Source organism: Erinaceus europaeus, chromosome 12, assembly GCF_950295315.1.
Source record: "Erinaceus europaeus chromosome 12, mEriEur2.1, whole genome shotgun sequence".
In the NCBI taxonomy this organism is placed as follows: Eukaryota; Metazoa; Chordata; class Mammalia; order Eulipotyphla; family Erinaceidae; genus Erinaceus; species Erinaceus europaeus.
Genome location: NC_080173.1, coordinates 63,580,921 through 63,602,540, shown reverse-complemented (window position 1 = coordinate 63,602,540; position 21,620 = coordinate 63,580,921). Strand labels below are relative to the sequence as shown.

General features: G+C 44.9%; 1 protein-coding gene across 3 annotated transcripts in view; it reads left to right on the top strand.

The window, feature by feature from the left end:
* The window catches only part of CUEDC1 (CUE domain containing 1), a 304,599-nt gene that overhangs the window by 155,824 nt on the left and 127,155 nt on the right, over window positions 1–21,620 (top strand). Inside the window, exon 1 of one of the 3 annotated variants that reach the window (XM_060203803.1) lies at window positions 13,524–13,582. The exons of 1 other annotated variant lie outside the window; for it this stretch is intronic. The gene's annotated coding sequence lies outside the window, so the exon portion shown is untranslated. Of the gene's footprint in view, window positions 1–13,523; window positions 13,583–21,620 lie in introns of those variants that run through there. One more of the 3 variants, XM_007537320.3, reaches the window with a different exon arrangement.

Genomic DNA, 21,620 nt, shown 5'->3' with positions numbered 1-21,620 from the left:
CTTTTTATATTTTCATTTCTTTTCCCTTTTGTTGCCCTTATTTTTTATTGTTGTTGTTGTTATTGTTGTTATTGATATCGTCATTGTTAGGACAGAGAGATATGGAGAGAGGAAGGGAAGAGAAAGACCCCTGCAGACCTGCTTCACATTCTGTGAAGTGACTCCCCTGTAGGTGGAAAGCAGGGGGCTCGAACCAGGATCCTTACGCAGGTCCTTACACTTTGCACCATGTGAGCTTAATCCGCTGCACTACCGCCTGACTCCCCTTTCTTTTTTCTTTCTTTCCTTCCTTCCTTCCTCCCTCCCTCCCTTCCTTCCTATTTTTCCTCTCTTTTCTTTCTTTTTTTTAAAAGATTTTATTTATTTATTAATGAGAAAGATAGGAGAAAGATAGGAGGAGAGAGAGAGAACCAGACATTTTTCTCCCTCTATCTCCTCATCCCCTCACAATTTTTCTCTGTCTTATCAAATAAAACAGGAGAAAGAAATATAGCTACCTCGCAGCAACAAATGTTGGAGAGGTTGTGGGGGCAAAGGAACCCTCCTGCACTGCTGATGGGAATATGTAAATTAGTCTAACCCTTGTGGAGAGCAGTCTGGAGAACTCTCACAAGGCTAGAAGAGGACCTACCCTATGACCCTGCAATTCCTCTCCTGGGGATATATCCTAAGGAACCAAACATACTCATCCAAAGAGATCTGTGTTTATCTATGTTCTTGGCAGCACAATTTGTAATATCCAAAACCTGGAAGCAACCCAGGTATCCAACAACAGATGAGTGTCTGAGTAAATTGTGGTATATATACATAGTGGAGTACTGCTCAACTATTAAAAATGGTGAATTCACCTTTATCCCATCTCAGATGGACTTTGAAGGAATCATTTTAAGTGAGATAAGTCAGAAACAGAAGGATGAATATGGGATGATCTCAGTCATAGGCAGAAGTTGATAAATAAGATCAGCCTCCTCAATCGCTAACGAACAGGCCATGGCCGGTGCGCCGCTATGTTCCATCGCTGGGGAGCCAGAGACTGACGCTTTTGACTGGCTACGGAAGAAGAGCAAACGCTAGAAGAAGAAGTCTCCTCTCTATCTTCCCCTCCTTTCTCCATTTCTCTCTGTCCTATCTAACAATGATGACATCATCAACAACAACAATAATAACTACTACAACAATTGGAAAAAAACAAGGGCAAGAAAAGGGAAAAAAATATATATATATAATCTTTGTGGTCCGGGAGGTGGCGTAATAGATAAGAGAATTGGACTCTCAAGCATGGGGTCCTGAGTTCAATCCCTGGCAGCACATGTATCAGAGTGACGTCTGGTTCTTTCTCTCCTATCTTTCTCATGAATAAATAAATAAATAATTTTTTAAAATTTATTTATTCCCTTTTGTTGCCCTTGTTGTTTTATTGTTGTAGTTATGATTGATGTCTTTGTTGTTGGATAGGACAGAGAGAAATGGAGAGAGGAGGGGAAGACAGTGAGGGGGAGAGAAAGACAGACACCTGCAGACCTGCTTCACCACCTGTGAAGCGACTCCCCTGCAGGTGGGGAGCCGGGGCTCAAACCGGGATCCATAGGCCGGTCCTTGCACTTTGCGCCACGTGCGTTTAACCCACTGTGCTACCGCCCGACTCCCAAATAAATTCTTAGAAAAAAAAAAAAAGGAAATCTTAAAAAAAAAAAAAAGGGGGGGTTGAGCAGTAGCGCAGCAGGTTAAGCGCACGTGGCGCAAAGTGCAAGGACCAGCATAAGGATCCGGGTTCGAGCCCTGGGCTCCCCACCTTCAGGGGAGTCGCTTCACAGGCGGTGAAGCAGGTCTGCAGATGTCTGTCTTTCTCTCTCCCTCTCTGTCTTCCCCTCCTCTCTCCATTTCTCTCTGTCCTATCCAACAACGAACAACATCATCAACAATAATAATAATCACAATAAGGCTACAACAACAAGAGCAACAAAAAAGGGGGACAAAGTGGCCTCCAGGAGCAGTGGATTCATGGTGCAGGCACTGAGGCCCAGCAATAACCCTGGAGGCAAAAAAAAAAAAGAAAAGAAAAGAAAAGAAAAGAAAAGAAAAGAAAAATAACATCAGAAAAAAATACTAAGCAGAACTTGGACTGGAGTTGGTGTATTGCACCAAAGTAAAAGACTCTGGGGTGGGGAGGTGGGGGGAGGGTTCAGGTCCTGGAACATGATGGCAGAGGAGGACCTAGTGGGTGTTGTATTGTTATGTGGAAAACTGGGAAATGTTATGCATGTACAAATTATTATATTTTACTGTTAACTGTAAACCAGTAATCCCCCAATAAGGAAATTAAAAAAAAAAAAAAAGAAATATACCTGGAGCCGTGAATTTGTGGTACAGGCACCAAAAAAAAAAAATTGGTGGCAATTAAAAAAAATGGCAAAAATGAGAGGTCAGGTTGTGGTTGAGGGATCAGGTGGTGGTGTATCAGGTTGATTGCACATGTTACCATGTGCAGATACCCAGAGATTTTTGTTGTTGTTGTCACTAGAGACAGAGAGATCACAGAACCAAGGGTTTCTTCAATGCAGTAGAGACCAGGCTTGAACCTAGATCATATACATGGTAAAGCAGCACACTATCCAAGAGAGCAATCTCACCTGCCCAGTACAGGAGGAATTTATTTGTTTCCTGGCCTGACTGACATGAAGGTCTGGCAGCTTAACCACTACATTATACTTTCCGGGTATTAAAAGTTTAGGAGGAAGAAGGAATCTGCAGCCCCAAGAAGGAATTTTGTTTGTGAATTGACTATAGCAAATATTTACTCCAGGCTGACTTTCTTGAAGGCATGTCTGGGGCAGGTTTGGTGACTTTACTATGTCTACACTCAGTGTTATCAAGAAAACTAAAGTAAAGGCCAGGAAGTGGCTTAGTTGGTAGAACACAGGACTCACATGCTTTAGGCTCCCAGCTTGATCCCCAATACTGCACATAATGCATGTACTGGCATGGCTTTCTGGTTTTTCCCATATTAAATAAATAAAACAAAAGGGGGGGCAGGAGGTGTCACACTTGGTTGAGAGTACATGTTACCATGTGTAAGGACCTGAATTTGAGCCCCCCTCCCCATTTGTAAGGAGGAAGCATCATGAGGAGTGAAGTGGGATTGTATCTCTTTCTCTTTCTTCCAAAGTAAAAAATGGTTTGGGGGAGTAGTAGATTCATAGTGCAGGTGCCAAACCCCACTGATAATCCCAGTGATAAATAAAGTGAAATAATTTAAATTAAAGTAATGGCCTAGGAGGTAGGTCAGTAGATAAGACTTTGGACTCTCAAGCACGAGATCCTGAGTTTGAGCCCCAGCATCACGTGTACCAGAGTAGGTTTTTTTTTTTTTTTGCTTCCAGGGTTATTGCTGGTACTTGATGCCTGCACTATGAACCCATTGCTCCTAGAGGCTATTTTTTCCTTTTTGTTGCCCTTGTTTTTTATTGTTATTGCTGTCATTGTTGTTGGATAGGACAGAGAGAAATCAAGAGAGGACGGGAAGACAAAGAGGATGAGAGAAAGACAGACACCTGCAGACCTGGTTCACCGCTTGTGAAAGGACTCCCCTGCAGGTGGGGAGCCGGGAGCTCGAACTGGGATCCTTGCTCTGGTCCTTTCGCTTTGCGCCACCTGTGCTTAACCCGATGCGCTACTGCCCGGCCCCCAAAAGAGTAGTATTTTTTTAAAGACTTTCTTTTTTTTTTTTAATCCTTTTAAAAATTATCTTTATTTATTAGATAGAGCCAACCAGACACTTGCATCCCTGCTGCACCACTGGTAAAGCTTTTCCCCGCCAAGTGGGGACTAGGGACTTGAACCTGGGTCCTTGTGTATTGTAACATGTGGCTCAAACAGATGTGCCACCATCTGGTCCCCTCAGGTTCTCTATCTCATTAATTAAGAAATAAGTCTTTTAAACAATCAAAGTAAAAGTTAATATGATTTTTGAAAATTTGTGCCTGAAAGTGTAACTTACTCTTTTTCAAAAAAAAAAAAAATCCTGGAGACCTTCCTTGCCCACTGCAGATTCTGCAGTCTAGTGTTCCAAGCCACTATGTACAGAGAAATAGGGAGAGCATCCACCATGTCTCACCTTTAGTGTAAAGATGAAACTGAGGAGACACTTTTGAGTTCTGGCTTGAAAAGAGCGATTTCTGGCTAGACTACAGGAAAAAACAGGCATTTCCTTCCTGGGATTTCCCCAGTTCAGGACAAATGGTGGAGCATGAAATGGTTGTGGTTTTGGAACCAACTACACTGTCCAGGTTACCTGGAGGATTCCTAATCTTCTTTGAACTGCCAAAAGCTGTAATGAAAGTGATCAATGGCCCAGGAGATTAAACAGTAGACAAGGCATTGGATTCTTAGATCTGAGATCTTGAGTTTAATCTCTAGCATTACATGTGCTAGAGTGATGTTCTGGCATCCTCCCCATTAATAATAATGTAGATCTATTTTTAAAAAGAACTCTCTCTGTCACCCCCCATCAATAACTAAGTAAATCTTTCTTTTTTTTTTTTTAAAGATTTTATTTATTTATTTATTTGCCTCCAGAGTTACTGCTGGGTCTCGGTGCTTGCATCATGAATCCACTGCTCCTGGAAGCTTCCCTCCCCCCCCTTTTTGTTGCCTTTGTTGTTTTATTGTTCTTGTGGTTGTTATTGATGTTGTTGTTGGATAGGACAGAGAGAAATTGAGAGAGGAGGGGAAGACGGGGGAGAGAAAGATAGACACCTGCAGACCTGCTTCACTGCTTGTGAAGCGACCTCCCTGCAGGTGGGGAGCCGGGGTCTTGAACCAGGATCCTTATGTCATGTGCGCTTAATCCACTGTGCTACTGCCTGAACCCTGTGATTTCTTTTCTTATTGGACTCTCAGGCAGCGAGACAGGACACATTGAAGCTTTAAAGTAGGAAGCAGTGTTTATTATGCTGGCAGATCCAGCCAGACTTGTGTCCACAAGACACTGGGCCCCAAGTACAGTAGCACTTGACCCTTTATACAATTATCAGCTTTTCTGTGGTAACTCATAGCAACAAACTAAACAGGTTACTTTTTCTTTTATACATATACAGAGAGTACAACTTGTTTGGGTTGTGAGCAGACAAGGACAGAAGTAGTAGACTCTAAGGCCACCAATTGAAACCACTTTAATTACAGCAGTAGAAAGCCTTGTTTAGGGAGTTGGGCGGTAGCACTGCGGGTTAAGCGCACGTGGCAGCAAAGCGCAAGAGGCAGAAAGCACAAGAACCAGCGAAAGGATCCTGGTTCGAGTCCCCGGCTCCCCACCTACAGGGGAGTCGCTTCACAAGTGGTGAAGCAGGTCTGCAGGTGTCCATCTTTCTCTCCCCTTCTCTGTCTTCTCCTCTTCTCTCCATTTCTCTCTGTCCTATCCAACAACAATGACAGCACTACAACAATAATAATAACCACAACAACAATAAAACAACCAGGGCAATAAAAGGGGAAAAAAATAGCCTCCAGTAGCAGTGGATTCATGGTACAGGCAGCGAGCCCCAGCAATAACTGTGGAGGCAAAAAAAAAAAAAAAAAAAGGAAAGGAAGAAAGAAAGAAAGAAAGAAAGAAAGAAACCCTTGTTTATGCTGAGAGGAGGGGGAGGAAAAAAAGGCCCAAGGCAGTAAATGAACCCTTCCTTTTCTCTTTAAAAAGTTAACCTAACCTGCCTCACTGTCTCTAATAGAACATAGTTACACACACACACACACAGTCTACTGAATAAGGAAAGAAGACAATGGTTGAGGGTAGGGCAGGGCAGGACTGGAGATAGGGTTTCTTAGAAGTGTATCATGTAGTTTGAGTATATAGGGTGTGTGTGTGTGTGTGTGTGTGTGTGTTGGTAGTAAGAGCAATTGAAGTCTTTTGAAGTGTATGGAAGGGTGGACCTGAAAGCAAAGGAGACAATGGGCACCTAAGCTAGGGGAGAAATTGTGGTGGAACCAGGGGATTCCTGGGGAAGAGAGGAAGAGGACTGGAGGAATGGAGCGGATAGTCCATGGGATACCGGGAAAGGGACATTGAAGACTGAGGCTAAGAGGAGAAAGGGACAGCTTGTGGAGGGAAGGGCTCCAAAGTCACTTCCATGACTTCTGAGGTGTCTCTGTAGGCAGCTGGATGTGAGGGGCTGCTCAGAAGCAGAGGTGGGAGTGTGCATTTGCCCTGTGGGGGTGTGAGGCATAGGGTGTGTGTGGGGGGCGGGGTTGAGACTAGCTTCTGGAAAAATAGCCTTGGAAGGATCAGTATGTTAACAAGGCCCAGTCAGTGTTCTTGACTGAAAGCATTCGGAACAGTGACTAGTTCCATTTAATGACTATGTTAGTAATACATAAAAAGATTTTATGAGGACACAACAGAGAGTGCAAACTGAAAATTTCCAAGTTTGATGCATTCTTTGAGTCCAGCAATACCAAGATAACAGGGATAAACCATAAAAGGATCTTGCCAGTAAGCAGAAAAATAAGTATAAGGTGTTGGTATGCTTCTAAATTCTGCTTATAAGACCTTCTGTTTTGATCATCACATTAGGTTCGCTTGTATTACTAACAATGTGGTTTATTTACATAATCACTGTTTCACGTGGCTCCCGCCCTGCCTGCAGGGTATTGGTTTAATCCCCACTGGTTAGATGGAAGCTTTCTATGTTCTGTTCGCACTCTTTTTTTTTTTTGCTCCATCCCCTCTCCTAGTCATTTCCTTTCCCTTGCCGCTTCCAGTGAAGAGATGCATAAAAGGCGATGTATCTGATTAATAAAGGGGATACTGCTTCCCAGCTCAGCCATGAGTCCCTGGTTGTCTCTCTACTGCCGGTGAAGCTAGCCCAGCACAGCAATAAAGTAACACATAAGATGATCTTTCGGTTGGTCCGGGAGATGGCACAGTGAATAAAGCATTGGACTCTCAAGCATGAGGTCCTGAGTTCGATCCCCGGTAGTACATGTACCAGAGTGATGTCTGGCTCTTTCTCTCCTATCTTTCTAATAAATAAAATCTTAAAAAAAAAAAGGTGATCTATCGGGCAGGTGAGGAGGCTAAAGCCTGAGCTCTGCTACAACTTTCAGAAGAATGCTAGGAGTTAGTGTGTATCTTTTATTTATTTTATTTTTTTAAATTAAATTTTGTTAAATTATATTTATTTATTTATTCCATAGAGACAGCCAGAAATCACGAGGGAATAGGGTGATAGAGACAGAGAGACCGAAAGACATCTACAACACTGCTTCACCACTTGTGAATCTTTCCCCCTGCAGGTGGAGACCAGGGGCTTGAACTTGAGCCCTTGTGCACTGTAATGTGTGCGCTCAACCAGGTGCGCCACCACCTGAACCCTAGTTAATGTGTATCTTTAACCTAGGTTTATCTATCTATCTATCTATTATTATTATTTTAATAGCGGATGAAGGATAGAAAGGGGAAGGACCAGCAAAACAGCTGACTTGGATAATGCTCTTCTTTGCTATGTGTGCAGCCCAGGTTCCAGTGCACTGGAGGAAATGAATGGGCTGTATGGTCTCTTTCACTCTTTCTCTGCCTCTCTTGCTCTATCTGAAAAAGTCATCCTGGGCCAATAGGGACAGGGGAAGGAGAGAGGAGAGACATCTGTAGCACTGCTCCACTTCTCATAAAGCTCCTCTCCCAGCCCCCATCCTGCAGGTAGGGGCTTGAACCAGGGTCCTTGGGCTTGACAATCTGTGCTCTACTGGGTGCGTCACCACCCAGATCCTGAGTCTAGAAATCTCAGTATATGTCCTGCCGAAGTGAGCACAGAGTCTAGAAATTTTAAGGCCTCCCCCAAAGAGTCTATCACCAGCTGAAGGAGGGGGGGGTTGGGGGGGGTTGGGAGAGAAGTGGCCCTAGTAGGGGCCTAGGAACCTAGGCTCAACAGCTAACCTAAGGTTAGGTCTCCCCAAGGAGGGTGTGGTTCTGAGGTTTCTCCCCTCCCCCTCCAAGGTTCCCAGTTTGCTCTAGGAAAAAAAAAAACTTACTTTTGACATGCAAATGATGGAAACACATTAGTGTCTGAGGCACTCTGGTTTGTGGTTTTTACCATCAGATGTCTCTGTGGCTGAGCTTATTTGATCTGTCTCAGAGCTACAGGACTGCACGCCCTGTAAGAGGGGCTATTCCTTGGGGTCTGGGCCCAGCTGAAGGGGGGCATCTAAAGCACGCTTTGGAAGAGGAGGAGGAAGAGGGGGGGTGAGAAGGAGGGGGAGGAGGGCGCGCCAACCCTTTGCGCGCCTGGCGCTGCAGCCTGGCCTGCCCCCTCCTTAGACCTAAGGTTCATCCTCTTCAATTCCGCTACCGCCCCCCACACCCCCCCCCCACGCTACTCCTGCCGCCCCGTGGAGTCTGAAACCAAAGCACGTGGAAAAGGAATTGCCTGGGAAGCCGATTTCCCATTTATTGAACAAGTGCTTTTGTGGGAAGTCTCAAGATTTCCCTGAAGTGGCGGTGGATGCTGGGGAGGAGATGGGGAGCCGGCAGGTGGTATCAGGCGGTGTGAAAGAGCGTTATCCTTGGTTTCCAAACACCCCCATTTCTCCAGACCTGAGCATTTCCTTTCTGAACCCCCCCGCCCCGGGCGGCCGCCCCTCCTCCACCCATCAGCTGTCCCAGGCCCCAGATGTGCCTCCGCTTTCTGCGCCCTCCTGGGAGCCCCCTGCTCTGCGGTCCCCCCGCCCAGCCGGGTCTTGGTCTCCCCGCCCACCCTCTCCCGGGTGCGCCTTCCCGGGTCCCGCAGACGGAGGGTCGTCACGGAGGGATTGTGCTCCCCACTCCCCCTCCCCCCTCAGCTCCTCCGCGTCCCTCAACCCCAGCGTGGCTCTGGGGTCCCGTTTCTGCGCCCCGCTCTCTGGAAAGGGGTCGGGAGTGGCCAGAGGGTCTGGGGGAGCCTGGCCCCCGCCCCGCCCGCCGGCCTGCAGCCCCGCTCCTCCCCGCGCGGCCCCCCACTTGTGGCCCCGCCAGCAGCCGCGCGGACAGCTGCATTTCTCGCCGCCCGCCGCTAGGAAGCCGGCCGCGCCTCGCCTCGCCCGCCGCGCCTCGCTTTCTCCGCCTCCCGCGCCCCAGCCGCGCCGCCGCCGCCGCGGGATCGCGCCCCTCCCCCGGTCCCCCCTCCGCCCCACCGGCCCGCGGGGAGCGGACGCGCGTGGCGGCTGCCCGGTAAGACCCTCCCCGCGCCCCAACGCCCCGCCCGGCGCGCAGCCCCGGCCCGGCCCCACCTTCTCGGGTGCCGATCTGCGTGGCGCCCCCCGCAGGGCCAGGCCGGCGCGAGTTTGATTCCCGGCGCTGCCCCGAGATGATCCCGCGCCGCCCAGCCGTCACCTGCAGCGGCAGCGCCCGGCCTTGCCTCCCGCAGGGGCCGCTTCACCCCAAGGCGCGGGCGCGGGCGCGGGGTCCGAGGGGCGGGGGCGGCGCCGGGAAGGGGGACCAGGCCTGCCGAGCTGGCGCTCCCGGAGCCCTTTCTCCCGCCGCTCCCCCTTTTGTGTGGGCGCCTCCTCCCGCCGGTGCCCCGGCTTGGGGGCGCTGACTGGCTGGCGAAGGCCGGAGGGGGGGTGCCGGCTGGGGACCGCGCTCCTTTTAGGAGGAAGGGAGGTTCCTTCCTGCCCCCGCCGGTGTCACAGGTCGCCCCCGGCTCTCCCGGTCCCGCCCGGTCTCCCGGGAGCTGCATCTCCCGGCGGCTCGCGGGGAAAGTTCGGGCGCATGCCTCCGCCCCTGCGCCCCCGCACCTCGGCTCGCCCTGGCCGGCTCTGAGCTCGGGGTGTTGCTGTTGTTGGTCTTGATTCATTCTTTCCTCCTTATTTTTCTCCTGGCTTTGTTGCCTTACTCCTAGCACTGACCTGCCAATTTATTTACAAAATAAGTTTCACCTCACAGAAATCTGTCCTGAAAAAAAGAAAATCCCCGGGGGAGGAATGTGTTTGTAGCAGGAGACAGGTTTTGGATTTTCCTCTCAGATTTTTGGTGTCAGGGCAGGGTGATGGAGGACGCCTGCTTATGCTTAGACATTAAGAGGTCCTGGAAGTGAGACAGCATACAAGAGGAGCATCATGCAACCTCCCTTATCTTCAGGCCGGGGCTTCGTGGGAACACCCCTTATGTTGATTATTCCACCCCACCCCAGCCACCTGGCCCAGGAGAAAGGACTCCGGGACTTTGCTGGGCCTCTCATTTCTGTCCTTGCCAGGCGGGCACCTCCTTACTATCAGGGAGTTCACCATGTGTGCCTGCAGGTGTGAGGGAGACCCGGTGTCAGCCCCTCTTAAAAAATCATCTGGGGATGTTCTGGTGGGCGTAAGCCTGAAGGTGGGCCTTCTCTGTTGTTGGGGGGAGGCATGCTGTTGGAGTCTCACTTTGAAGGAAGGATGGCCTCTCTGGGGTGGACAGAGGGAGCTGGCTCAAGCCACCAGGAAGCCGGAAGGTGTTTGCAGGATGGTTAATTTGAACCATAGCAAGAGACCGTGGTGACTGAGACCATGGCACATCCTTGCATGGGTGAGAGACCTTGGACAACTGGGGTGACCCAGGGGTGATCATATGTCTAACCCCAGAGGCCGGGTTAGGTGCCCTCTAAGAGTTTAGTGAAAGAGGGGCTGGATGTTGGCGCACATATTACCAAGGAAAAGACCCAGGTTAGAGCCCGCCTGTTCGCCAATTGCAGGGGGTCCACTTCACCAGTGGTGAAGCAGGTCTGCAGGTGTCTTTCTCTTCTTCTATCTCCCTGTTCTATCTAAAAAAAAAAAAAAAAATTAAAGAAAAAAGAAAAGAAAAGGAAAAAATGGTCGCCAGGAGCAGTGGATTTGTAGTGTTAGCACCCAACTTCAGAAATAACCCTGGTGGCAATGGAAAAAAAAAAGGAAAAGAGTTTAGTGAAAGTTCAAACTCCCAGTCCGCCCCCCCCCCCAAAGCAATGTATATGTGTCGGGATTTTGTAATATGTGTGCTTAGCCAGGGGCTCCATTATCTGTCCCCTAAGGGATGCATTTTTTTTTCATTTTTAAAACATATTTATTTGTTCCCTTTTGTTGCCCTTGTTTTATTGTTGTAGTTATTATTGATGTTGTTGTTGGATAGGACAGAGAGAAATGGAGAGAGGAAGGGAAGATAGAGAGGGGGAGAGAAAGACACCTACAGACCTGCTTCACCATTTGTGAAGTGACTCCCCTGCAGGTGGGGAGCTGGGGGCTCGAACTGGGACCTTACACCTGTCCTTGTGCTTTGCACCACCTGTGCTTAACCCACTGTTCTTCTTCTTCTAGCGTTTGCCCTTCTTCCGTAGCCAGTCAACAGCAAAGCTGTCAGGAGCTGCTTGTTGCTGGCTTTGAAAGTGACTAGGATCCATGTGGATTCAGTCGGCTAGGAAGGATCGTCAGTTTCCCCAATGAATGGGTACTCACGGGATGCACCACGAGAAGGTCGATCCAATGCAACCCTTAACCCACTGTGATACTGCCCGACTCCCAGGAATGCATTTTGTATGTACTATCTGAGTAATACCCCTTAGAACTGAGACTAGACTTAAAAAAATATTTTTAAAGTATTTTATTTATATATATATTTTTGAGAGAGATGCAGAGAGAGAAGACACAGTGAGAAACACCAGAGCACTGCTCAGCTCTGGCTTATGGTGGTGCAGGGGATTGAACCTGGGACTTCGGAGCCTCAGGCACGAGTTTCTGAGTGCATTACCATTATGCTGTCTATGCCCGCCTGAGACTAGACTTTTGATGCCAAATATCAGTGGTCCAACCAAGGCCACTTGGAACAGCACCCTGCTCTGTGACCAGTGAACGAACCCAGGTGTGAAGAGCAGACATGTCAAGAGGTCAAGAGGTCTTCTTTCATGATCTGTCTTTACAGCTATGGACTTGTGGGCAAAGAGGGCTGGAAACTCTGGAGCATGTCTTGGTTCCCTACAACTAGCTAGAGGGTGGGGGCAGATGCTGTGGACCCTCTCTGATTTTGTTGTATGTAGGCTAGGAAGGCTCTGTGCACTGGTCTGAGGCCACAGGACTATTGCGTTGGAAGTGAATATAGGTGTTAGGAAGGAAGGACAGATACATTGGCGTTTCAGCCGGACCTGGGTGTTAGCTCCTTTAGGAGTCCAGCATATGGGCTGATAAAATAGCTCACTGTGCTTCTTTGCTAGGTGTGCAATCCAGGTTTGAGCCTGGCCCCCACAGCACTGAAGGGAGCTTTGGTGTAGTGGTCTCTCTGTCTCTCTCTGCCTCCAGGATTATATTGCTAGGACTTGGTGCCGGCACTACAAATCCACTGCTCCAGGCAGCCATCCCCCTACCAGTATTTTATTAGATAAGACAGGGACAAAAAGGGAGGGAGAGAGGGGCAGGGGTCGAGAAAGACCTGCAAACTGGCTTCACTGCTCCTGAAGCATCCCTGTTGCAGGTGGCGAGTTGGTGCTCAAACCCAGATACTTGCAAGGGTTCATTCGCATAGTACTATGTGCACTTAACTGGGTGCGCCACTGCCTGGCCCCCATGTCTCTCTTTCTGTCTTTAAAAAAAATCTAACTCATTCTTGGGGGTTTGAGGTGGGAGAAAGTTTTTCAGGAACAGTGTGAAAGATACCCTTTCTTTCTTTTTTTTTAGACATTAGTTTTTGTTTTTTTAAATATTAATTTATTTTCCCTTTTGTTGCCCTTGTTGTTTTTCATTGTTGTAGTTATTATTGTTATTGATGTCATTGTTGTTGGATAGAACAGAGAGAAATGGAGAGAGGAGGGAGAGAAAGATAGACGCCTGCAGACCTGATTCACCGCCTGTGAAGCTACTCTCCTACAGGTGGGGAGCCAGGGGCTCTAACTAGGATCCTTACGCCGGTCCTTGCGCTTTGCGCCACCTGTGCTTAACCCGGCTGCACTACCACCCGACTCCCGATACGCTTTCTTTTACAGTCTTGGGGCTGGGGCCAGGCGGTGGTGCACTTGGTTAAGTACGCACATTACAGTGTGCAAGGATCCAGGTTCAAGCCCCTGGTCCCCACCTGCATGGGGAAAGCTTCATGAGTGGTGAAGCAGGGCTGCAGGTATCTCTCTGTCTCTCTCCATCTCTCTCTTCCCTTCTCAATTTCCCTTTCTCAATTTCAATTTAAGAAAAAATTAAGTCTTGGGGCAGAATTTTTTGAGACCAGGATATAGTTTACATTAGCTACCCTGGATATTAATTTTACTAAAACAAGCAAAACAAAACAAACAAGAAAATATGTGATGAAGTAGCTCACTTGGATAGTGTGCTGCTTTGTCATTGTATGACACAGGTTTCAGCCCAGCCACCACCACACTGAGGGAAGCTATAGTACTGTAGACTCTCTATGCCTCTCTACCATCTCTGTTTCTGTCTAAAATAAATAAATAAATAAAGCATTTATTTAAAAAAAGAGAGACTTCTGGAGGCGGGGCTATGGAGCAGCAGCAACTGTGTTTCTCTCTTCTCCTCTCCCCTCCCAGGTCAACTAGGAACACCAAAGGAGACCACCTGGGACCACAACAAGACAGGACTAGAAGGACTTCAGGAACCCAACAAATCACTGGTGAGTGCAAACACATTGATAGAGAGGAGCCTAGGGAGAGATTAAGTGGCAGGGAACAGTCTGGCAGTTTACCAGTTGAGACACCACTTCCAGTCTGTTTCACCAACAAAAAGATGGCTGAAGGGAGGAGAAGACTCCCCTAAGATTCACCAAATGAAACTGTGAGTCTCCATTGCTACTGCCCTCAGAATCTGGAGCAGCGGTGGTGGTGATGGTGGGGCCTGTGCTGACACCAGGGGACAGAGAACTAATGAGGAAACTCAGGAGATCTATACCTTGGTGGCCTAGTGGTGGGGCTGTGAGAGTCTCTACATAACCACTGGATTATCTCTGCCCCACCCTGCTTTATCTCTTGCTCAGGAGTCAGTGATTAAGCTAAGAAGCCTACTTATAGTTTTAAAACCCTCAGGCTCCCATAGCCTACAGGGAAGAAAAAAAAAAACACCTTTAATTAACTTACTTAGACACAACTCAGTCCAGTCAAGAGTGATCAGTAATTTGAAAAGTACTGAGAGAGGGACCTCATAACATACTATATAAAATGGTTAAACCAACAAGAAGAAATATTGGAGAAATGAACCAAGACAAGAGTACAGCTAAAAGCCCCCCAAAGGTTGAAGCACAAAATAATGAGGTCAACATCCAAACACTAGTTAAGGAAATAATAGCTGGGAGATAGCACAATGGTTATGCAAAAAGCCTTTCAAGCCTGAGGCTCTGAGGTCCCAGGTTCAATCCTCAGCACCACCATAAGCCAGAACTGAGCAGTGTTTTGGTAAAAAAAAAAAAAAAAAAAGGAAATAATAACAGGAGTGAGTAAAGAGTTTGAAAGAATTGTCATCAGAAATGCAGAAACAACAAATGAGACTCTGAAAGAACACATTAATTATCTCAAGGTTATTAGAGAGCTGAAAGCTGAAATAGCTGAGCTAAGAACACAACTAGCTGAATAACCTAAAACAGTGTCAGAACAGGGTAACAAAATAGATGAATTCCAGAAAATAGTAGAGGGGAGAGAGGATAGAATCAATGAGGCTGAAGACAGAATTAGCAAGACCAAGGATGAATTAGAGACAACTAAAAAAGAAGAGATCTGAAAAAGAGATTAAGAGATACTGAAAACAACAGAGACCTATGGGATGACTTCAAAAGAAATAATATACACATTATTGGCTTACCAGAGGAAGAAAGAGAGGGAGGGGAAGAAAGCATTCTTCAGGATACAATAGCTGAAAACTTCTCTAATCTAGACAACATCAAAGACTCTTGTTTTCGCCAGGCTATGTTGTTTTCGCTGGGCTGGGTTCACGGGCAGGTAACAGACGACCAGGGACTCATGGTTGAGCTTTAGGCAGTATCTCTTTATTCATGCAGGACGCAGCACAATCTAAGCCGAGCTAAGCTAAACTCAAGGTACCGTAAAACTCACAATGCTGTCTTTATATATACTTGCCAAGTAGGGTGGAAACAGGATGTGACATAGAGAGGGTGGAGAGAAAAGTGACTGGTGAAAATCAGAGTGTGACAAGGAGAGGATCAGGGTGTGACAAGGAGAGGGAGTGGAGCAGGTGAGAATTCTACCACTAAACCACCAATGCCCTGGAGGGAAGGTGGTGCTTGTTAACAGAGGTTATGTAAATAGAATGAAGTGGTTATGTAAATAGAATAGTGTTAAGCAGGGGGGATTTAAACCAAATGAAACAGAAGGGGTTTTTAAAAGCAGAATTAGAAGATACCAACAAAAGACATAAAGATTCAAGAAGCCCAGAGGGTCCCAAACAGAATTAACCCAGTCTTAAAGACACCAAGACACATCCTATTTAGAATGGAAAGGAATAAAGATAAAGAAAGGATCCTGAAGGCTACAAGAGAAAAACAAAGAGTCACCTACAGAGGAAAACCCATAAGATTAGCAGGTGACTTCTCCACACAAATATTACAGGCCAGAAGAGAATGGCAAGATATCAAGTGCTCAATGAGAAAAGCTTTCAACCAAGACTAGTGTATCCTGCTAGACTCTCATTTAGACTAGATGGAGGCATAAAAACATTCTTAGACAAGCAACAGTTGAAATAATCAACTATCACCAAGCCTGCCCTAAAAGAAGTTCTGAAAGTTCTCCTATAAACAGTCATACCACCATAAATATGCCATATATCAGAACACTCTAAAACTCTACAAGAATGGCGTTAAAATATCTTCAATCTTTGATATCAATAAATGTCAATGGCCTGAATACACCTATTAAAAGGCACAGATTAGGAAGATGGATCAGAAAACACAACCTAACAATATGTTGTCGACAGAAAACCCACCTAGCTTAACAAGACAAACACAGACTTAAAGTGAAAGGATGGAAAACTATCATACAAGCCAATGGCCCACAAAAAAGAACAGGAACAGCTATTCTCATATCTGATATGATAGACTTTAAAATAAATAAAATTTAAAAAGGTGGGGATGGACACTACTTAATTCTCAGAGGATCAGTCAATCAAGAGGACTTAACAATTATTAACATCTATGCACCCAATGAGAAGCCATCTACATACATCAAACATCCACTGAAAGAGCTACAGCAATATATTAACAGCAACACAGTCATAGTAGGGGACTTTAGCACCCTACTCTCTCAACTTGACAGATCATCCAGGCAGAAAATAAATAAAGAAATGAGGGAGCTAAATGAGGAGATAGATAAACCAGAAGTATTGGACATTTTCAGAGTTATTCATGCCAAGAAACGAATACACATTTTACTCAAGTCTACATGGGTCATTCATTCTCAAGGATAGACCATGTGTTAGGCCACAAAGACAGCATCAGCAAATTCAAGAGCATTGAAATCATCCCAAGCATCTTCTCAGACCACAGTGGAATTCAGCTAACACTTAACAATCAACAAAAGATTAGTAATAGTCCCAAAATGTGGAAAGTCAACACTACACTACTTAACAACTACTGGGTCAAAGAGGAAATAAAGGAAGAAATCAAAATGTTTCAAGACTTCAATGAAAATGAAGACACAGGTTATCAAAATATTTGGGACATAGCTAAGGCAGTACTGAGAGGGAAGTTCATAGCCATAGAAGCACACATTAGGAAACAAGAAAAAGCACAAATAAACAGCCTGATTGCACATCTTAAAGACCTAGAAGAAGAAGAACAAAGGAACCCTAAAGCAATCAGAAGGACAGAAATCACTAAAATTAGAGCAGAAATCAGTAACATTGAAAATAAGAAAACCATACAAAAGATCAACGAAAGTAAATGTTGGTTCTTCGAAAGAGTGAACAAAATTGACAAACCTTTAGCCAGATTCACAAAACAAAAAGGGAGAAGACCCAAATAAATTGGATCATAAATGAAAGAGGAGATATCACAACAGACACCATAGAAATTCAACATATCATGTGAGGCTTCTATGAACAACTTTATACCACCAAGATAGAGAACCTGGAAGAAATGGACAATTTCCTAGATACCTTTGAACTTCCAAAACTAAGAGGAACTAGATAACATGAACAGGTCCATCACAGCTAATATAAATTGAAATAGTTATCAAAAACCTTCCCAAAAATAAAAGTCCTGGACCAAATGGTTTTACAAATGAATTCTACAAAACCTTCAAAGGAGAACTAATACCTCCACTTTTAAAAGTCTTCCAGAAGATGGAAGACACTGGAATACTCCCTTCCAGCTTCTATGAAGCCAACATTACTTTGATACCAAAAGCAGACAGGGACACAACCAAAAAAGAAAACTACAGACCAATATCTCTGATGAACATAGATGCTAAAATATTGAACAAAATTCTAGCCAACTGGATACAGCAGTATATCAAAAAGATTGTTCATCATGACCAAGTGGGGTTTATCCCAGGCATGCAAGTTTGGTTTAATATATGTAAATCAATCAACGTGATCCACCACATCAATAAAAGCAAGACAAAAATCACATGGTCATATCAATAGATGCAGAGAAAGCCTTTGACAAAATACAACATCCCTTTATGATCAAAACACTACAAAAAATGGGAATAGATGGAAAATTCCTGAAGATAGTGAAGTCTATATATAGCATACCTACAACCAACATCATACTCAATGGTGAAAAAGTGGAATTATTTCCCCTCAGATCAGGTACTAGACAGGGCTACCCACTATCGCCATTACTATTTAACATAGTGTTGGAAGTTCTTGCCATAGCAATCAGGCAGGAGCAAGGAATTAAAGAGATACAGACTGGAATAGAAGAAGTCAAACTCTCCCCATTTGCAGATGACATGATAATATACATAGAAAAACCTAAGGAATCCAGCAAGAAGCTTTTGGATATCATCAGGCAATACAGTAAGGTGTCAGGCTACAAAATCAACATTCAAAAGTCAGTGGCATTCCTCTCTGCAAACACTAAGTTAGAAGAAGTTGAAATACAGAAATCAATTCCTTTTACTATAGCAACAAAAACAATAAAATATCTAGGAGTAAACCTAACCAAAAAAGTGAAAGACTTGTATACTGAAAATTATGATCACTACTCAAGGAAATTGAAAAAGACACAAAGAAGTGGAAAGCTATTCCATGTTCATGGGTTGGAAGAATTAACATCATCAAAATGAATATACTACCCAGAGCCATCTACAAATTTAATGCTATCCCCATCAAGATCCCAACCACATAGGAGAATAGGATAAGTCCTAAAAATGTTTATCTAGAACCAGAACTGGAGGCATCACACTCCCAGATCTTAAATTGTATTATAGGGCTGTTGTCATCAAAACTGCTTGGTACTGGAAACATGAATAGACACACTGACCAGTGGAATAGAATTGAGAGCCCAGAAGTAAGCCTCCATAACTATGGACATCTAAGCTTTGACAAAGGGGCCCAGACTATTAAATGGGGAAAGCAGAGTCTCTTCAACAAAGGGTGTTGGAAAAAAGGGGTTGAAACATGCAGAAAAATGAAACTGAACCACTATATTTCACCAAATACAAAAGTAAATTCCAAGTGGATCAAGGACTTGGATGTTAGACCACAAACTATCAGATACTTAGAGGAAAATATTGGCAGAACTCTTTTCCGCATATATATATATATGTTTTTTTATATTTATTTTATTTACTTATTCCCTTTTGTTGCCCTTGTTGTTTTATTGTTGTAGTTATTATTGTTGTTGTCGTTGTTGGATAGGACAGAGAGAAATGGAGAGAGGAGGGGAAGACAGAGAGGAGGAGAGAAAGATAGACACCTGCAGACCTGCTTCACCGCCTGTGAAGCGACTCCCCTGCAGGTGGGGAGCTGGGGTTTGAACCGGGATCCTTATGCCAGTCCTTGTGCTTTGCGCCACCTGCGCTTAACCCGCTGCGCTACAGCCCAACTCCCCTGCATATATTTTAAAGACATCTTCAATGAAACAAATCCAATTACAAAGAAGACTAAGGCAAGCATAAACCTATGGGACTACATCAAGTTAAAAAGCTTCTTCACAGCAAATGAAACCATGACCCAAACCAAGAGACCCCTCACAGAATGGTAGAAGATCTTTACATGCTATACATCAGACAAGAGACTAATAACCAAAATATATAAAGAGCTTGCCAAACTCAACAACAAGACAACAAATAACCCCATCCAAAAATGGGGAGAGGACGTGAACAGAATATTCACCACAGAAGAGATCCAAAAGGCTGAGAAACACATTAAAAAATGCTCCAAGTCTTTGATTGTCAGAGAAATGCAAATAAAGACAACAATGAGATACCACCTCACTCCTGTGGGCATGTCATAAATCAGAAAAGGTAACAGCAGCAAATGCTGGAGAGGGTGTGGGGTCAAAGGAACCCTCCTGCACTGCTGGTGGGAATGTCAATTGGTCCAACCTCTGTGGAGAACAGTCTGGAGAACTCTCAGAAGGCTAGAAATGGACCTACCCTATGATCCTGCAATTCTTCTCCTGGGGATATATCCTAAGGAACCCAACACATCCATCCAAAAAGATCTGTGTACACATATGTTCTTAGCAGCACAATTTGTAATAGCCATAACTTGGAAGCAACGCAGGTGTCCAACAACAGATGAGTGGCTGAGCAAGTTGTGGTCTATATACACAATGGAATACTACTCAGCTATAAAAAATGGTGACTTCACTGGTTTCAGCCGATCTTGGATGGAGCTTGAAAAAATCATGTTAAGTGAAATAAGTCAGAAACAGAAGGATGAATATAGGATGATCTCACTCTCAGGCAGAAGTTGAAAAGCAATATCAGAAAACACAAGTAGAATCTGAACTGGAATTGGCGTATCGCACCAAAGTAAAAGACTCTGGGGTGGGGTAGGTGGGTGGAGAGAATACAGGTCCGAAAAGGATAACAGAAGACCTAGTGGGGGTTGTATTGTTATATGGGAAACTGGGAAATGTTATTCATGTACAAACTATTGTATTTACTGTTGAATGTAAAATATTAATTTCCCAATAAAGAAATATAAAAACGAGGGGTGGAACAGTGCTGCAGGGCTCTTTCTCTCTCTCTTTCCCTCCCTCCCTCCCTCTCTACCATTTTCTCCCTCTCTGTCTCTATAAGAAAAAAAAAAGAAAAAGAAAGAAAGACGGAGAGGGAGAGGGAGAGGGAGAGGGAGAGGGAGAGGGAGAGGGAGAGGGAGAGGGGAAGAGAGAGAGAGAGAGAGAGAGAGAGAGAATGGCCATCAGGAGCAGTGGAATCATAATAATCACTGGCACCAAAGTCCAGTGATATTCCAGTGGCAATTTCCATTTTTGGACAAAACTCTTCACTAATTTCAATTGTCACCATTCTGAAGGCATGCTTGATAATTTACCGTGCTACCTAAATGCCTTGGTTCCATCATCCTCTCTCTTCTTTTCTTACAACTCTACTAGAAATTGCCAAGCCAAAAGTGCATCAAAGGGCTGAAATTTTGGAGATGATACTAACTTGCAACATTATTTATGATTTTATTAAAGAAAGGTCTAAGCAGAGTCTAACAAAATTTAAAGCACATATTGTTTCTGATGTCTCTGCTAAATGATCAAATAGTGATATAGCTCAAGTGACTCACACATGTGCTGCAGCTTTCAACTTGACTTAAATCAAGCACAGGTCTATACACTAAATAACATTCATGGTTCCAAGACAATTGGCCACTGTGCTTTCTTATCTATTAGACAGGTGCACTTTCACTAGTGTTGAAAAATTATGGCCGAGTTCCAAGGCCATAAAGTCACAGGTGGGTTCCTATTAGAAAACATTTATGATTGGCCTTCAGAGATTTCACTGTTACCACACATGTCATGAGCTTGGTAAAGGCATGATTCCACCTCTAAGTCCGGCAATTATAAGAACGTACATGAGAGTGTAACAAAATCTAACAATGATTCAGGTGTTAAGATTCATATTTTCTTACTTTTAAAAAATATATTTATTTGTTTATTCCTTTTTGTTGCCCTTCTTGTTTTACTGTTGACGTTATTATTGTTGTTGTTATTGATGACGTCGTTGTTGGGTAGGACAGAAAAATGGAGAGAGGAGGGGAAGCCAGAGAGGGGGAGAGAAAGATAGACACCTGCAGACCTGCTTCACTACCTGTGAAGCCACTCTCTTGCAGGTGGGGTGCCGTGGGCTCGAACCGGCATCCCTACGCCAGTCCTTGTGCTTCGCACCACCTGCACTTAACCCACTGCGCTACCGCCCGACTCCCAGATTCATATTTTCTACCTATGCAGTGCTTAGCAGTTCTGATTGGAAAAGGTCATGCATACTATGAATTCCTTACAATAGTATCCTTTATTTATTATTAAACTTTAGATGGTAGTTTTTAATTAAGGCTTTTTACTTATTTTCCTGAGAGAGAGAGACCAGAGCACTGCTCAGCTCTGAATTATGACGGTGCTGGGTATTAAACCTGATGCGTCAGTACCTCAGGAATGGCAGTCTTCTGCATAACTGTTAGGCTACTTCTCTTGCCCCAGTATCCTTTATTTTTTATATTACTGTTTTCAAATGTAATTATACAAGGGA